Raw genomic sequence first — 3839 nt, forward strand, 5'->3', positions numbered from 1 at the left:
TCCACATCTGCATCTACATATTTGTACGTTACCGCAGAGTCATTCAGGAAATTTTATTTCATTTATTAACAGGCTTCAGAGACAGCCTTACATCTGTATTATAAAATACTGAATATCATTGATTGGTCATTTTCTTTCAAATTTCTGCAGTTAATTCCAATATGCAATGTTTATTGTCCTAGAGCATTTCTTGATTTTGTAATTCTTTTCCTTGATTTTGTAATTCTACGAACGTTAGAGTCTGTGACCAGCAGGGGGAAAAAAAAACCGGGAAGACGTTGGGACAATGTATCGAAATTTGGCGTTAATGAGGTATGTCACGACTCTGAGCCCTCTTTACAAGACAGGGGATAAGCGAGTTGCGACGGATGAACTGAGTTTGGCAAAGATGCACGGGACGCGACGATCATGTGCATCTTAGACTTCAACCAAGCCTTTGAAACTTCAGCAGTCTACATTTCACGCCAAGTGCAATGTTACGGTATCGGTCATATCTGATGTCTCGCCTGCAATGTGTCATGTCCGGCAACAAAAGGACAATGTAAACCATGCCATGTCGATTACACACTGTTTACTGACCGACCTGAAATATCCTTCTTTTTAAATAAAAAAAAATTGTGTAAGGGCTATTAATTACCTAGTTCACAATCAGACAACATTTAGAAAAACCAACCATCCTCATTTCTGAAAAGAATAAAAAAAAAGCACTCCATCTTCAGGCCACGAGTGGCCTACCGGGACTATCCGACCGCCGCGTCATCCTCCGTGAAGGATGCGGATAGGAGGGGTGTGGGGTCAGCACACCGCTCTCCCGGTCGTGATGATGGTTTTCTTGACCGAAGCCGCAACTATTCGGTCGAGTAGCTCCTCAATTGGCATCACGAGGCTGAGTGCACCCCGAAAAATGGAAACAGCGCATGGCGGCCTGGATGGTCACCCATCCAAGTGCCGACCACGCCTGACAGCGCTTAACTTCGGTGATCGCACGGGAACCGGTGTATCCACTGCGGTAAGGCCGTTGCCGGAGGAAAAGAAAAAGCAATCAGAATATTGCTGTAGTAGTTCTTGTCAGATGATTGATATTTCAAGCGAACGAAGCTATCTAATTATAGCTATCCAGTTGCGATACAAACAGTTAAAAGTTTTTAAATAATTTTTAAAAAAATTTATATAGAAAAAATATATGCCTACATCATGTTTTGTTGGACTTCAGTCATTCTGTTTTTGTAAGCCATATACAGAAAGGAAAGACATTCTGTACTCTATTAGTTATGTGGTCAGTCTCTTTGGAAAGGAGACCAATAGATATCTGTAAAAAATTGCCCTCTCGTGTAAATACGGAATCCATAGAAAGTAATGATCTTGAGCGTGCATTGCAAATCATGCATTACAGAAGAAGAGTGGAATTCACAATATACAGGTTAAATCAAAATGTATACAGCGAATACAAACCCCGATAACTATTTAATGCATTGCGATATATCGAGAAGAATTATAGAAAAGGAAGTTCAAAATTTCGATCGTTCGCTTGCACAGTGAGTCGGTAGCAGGTACATTTGCGGTGATACTTAAGCGAAAATTTCCTGCCATAAGCTGAAAATGACGAATCCCATGCAGACTGCATCCTGTGTGTTAGAATTTAAAAATTGTCGTTCTGTCTTTCCAGTTCAGAGAAGATTTCGTCAACGATACAATAAATCACTTTAAAATGCTATTGCATTCGCCGATTGTATCGGCAGTTGGAAGTAACAGAATGTTTGTGTAAAGGATAAGTGACCGACCTGTCACGTGTATCAACGCAAAACGTTGAAAGAAAAAAAAATTCGTTTAACATAGTCCACGGAATCGACGTATGAAATCAGTAGGGAGATGCAGTTGCCACAAACAATGATTTGGCGTGTCCTCAAAAGCAAACAGGAAACTAAACCGTACGTAAATCAGATTTAATAGCAACTGAAACAGGAAGACTGCGTCAAACGTAGGAACGACTGTGCTGTAAGCCATGGATGAAGAAACATTTGCTGCGCGCCTTATTTTTAGCAATGAGTCAACTTTCCAGTTTAGTGGTAATATTGCGAAAAAGCCTTCGTGTGTAACTGAATACAGCATGTCTCACCGAAAGTTAATGTGTCCTGTCCGATGCCGGTAAAAACATTGTACGGTCAATTTTTCTTCTCTGAGCTATGTGTTTCAACAAACATTTACCTGAACATTCTTGAGCTATGGCTAATATCACAGTTTTATATGGATTGTATGGGTTTAGTCTGCCAGCGTGATTGAGCATTCACATTGGAGTATGGGGGTTACCACACTTTTAAATCAACGAATGATGACAGTGTGACCGATTAAATGGAAGATAATTACAAAAACTGGACTGTGGCTCCTCGTTTCAATTAAAATTGTCGACTTCTCGCAGTACTCGTCTCCTCTGACATCGCCCACCGTACTAGACTACGTCCTGCTCATCTACTGTGGGCTCCATTAATGTCAAGTCGACGCTTCTCCAGAGGTCCGGGTGCTGTTGTGAACTGATTTGTCCGCGGTATTACTGTGTAACAGCAGCCATTGGCTCTACCAAACTGTTATTCAACTGGTCACCACCTTTATTGCATTTCCAAAACTGCTGCTTGCACGTTGCTTACGATCGTCAGCTTTTAGCTACAAGAAATCCGATGTTATTGACATTCTACATCTTTATTCTTCATGTCTACGTATTATCAGACTCTCCCGCTAGAGGGCTCAGAATTGCCGCGTGTAATATGGCGGCGTGTAACGTAACTACACTGGTGCGTGAGAAACAGTGTAATCGAGTTTCGAATTCGAAGAGTTCGTCCACACATGAAGCACCCTCTACTTCAGCATAACAGTGCCAGATCACACATGAGTACTGCAATCTCTGCAACAAACTGACGCCTTGGGTACACTGTTGTCGATCACCCTCCATACAGCCCCGACTTGGGCCCCATTCAATTTTCATCTGTTTCAAAACATAAAGAACACGAAACGGTGCAAGCAAAGATGAGGTAGTGGTTTCGTCAACAAAGTCAAACGTTGTACAGTGAAGGTTTCAAAAAACTGGTCTGTCGTTAGGAGAAATGTGTTCGTCGCCACGGTGACTATGTTGAGAAATTAATATATAGACATGAAGAATGTGAACAACGTCTGTTTTATTTAAAACACTCTAAGAGTTTTCAATAAAAGTTTCGGAGGCCATACTTTCCAGCACGCCCTTGTATTTTGCTAAGGATTGTTGCAGATTTGTAATCATTCGTCTGCTTTAAAATTATTCTACAAACTCATTAAGAAATCTCGTTCCATTATCTTTTAACTTCGCATTAAGTACATCGTCAAATTTTTTTTCATGAACGGCGGCTCCCAATTCTTCCAGCAAGTAGTTTCTGCCCCTTCTTTTCTGTATGCAAGATTTTTAAGTCGTTTTCTATTTCCTTAAGGGAAAAGTAAATATGTTCGAAAGATAGGGAGTACATTGGACACTTATGACGATCTTTTTCAATCACATGCAAGGAACACAATGATGCGTTCAGGTTAAGTAACAATGACATGTCAACTGTTCCGAAGCATGTGTTCCCTGTCAGGGATGTGGATTTACAGTCCGATGTGTGTTTGTTCTGTTTCATTTTATTGATGCCGCAGTTGTGTTATTAGACGTTTTACTGTTTTAACCTCATGAACTAAGTTCTTCAACCTGGTGATGAGTGCATTGTCTCTGGAAACGTGTTGTTGAACTGTATGTAGGACAGAAAAGGATTGAATGATACTACATTATAATGTTCTTGAATGCCCGCCGGTATGGGGTAAGAACAGTACATCCAATTTTA

General features: G+C 40.7%; 1 pseudogene; it reads right to left on the reverse strand.

Annotated features, from left to right (window-relative positions):
* Window positions 1-905: 905 nt before the first annotated feature.
* Window positions 906-1023, reverse strand: LOC124617294 (annotated as a pseudogene).
* Between the last annotated feature and the right edge of the window lie 2816 nt (window positions 1024-3839).

Source organism: Schistocerca americana, chromosome 5 (assembly GCF_021461395.2).
Source record: "Schistocerca americana isolate TAMUIC-IGC-003095 chromosome 5, iqSchAmer2.1, whole genome shotgun sequence".
In the NCBI taxonomy this organism is placed as follows: Eukaryota; Metazoa; Arthropoda; class Insecta; order Orthoptera; family Acrididae; genus Schistocerca; species Schistocerca americana.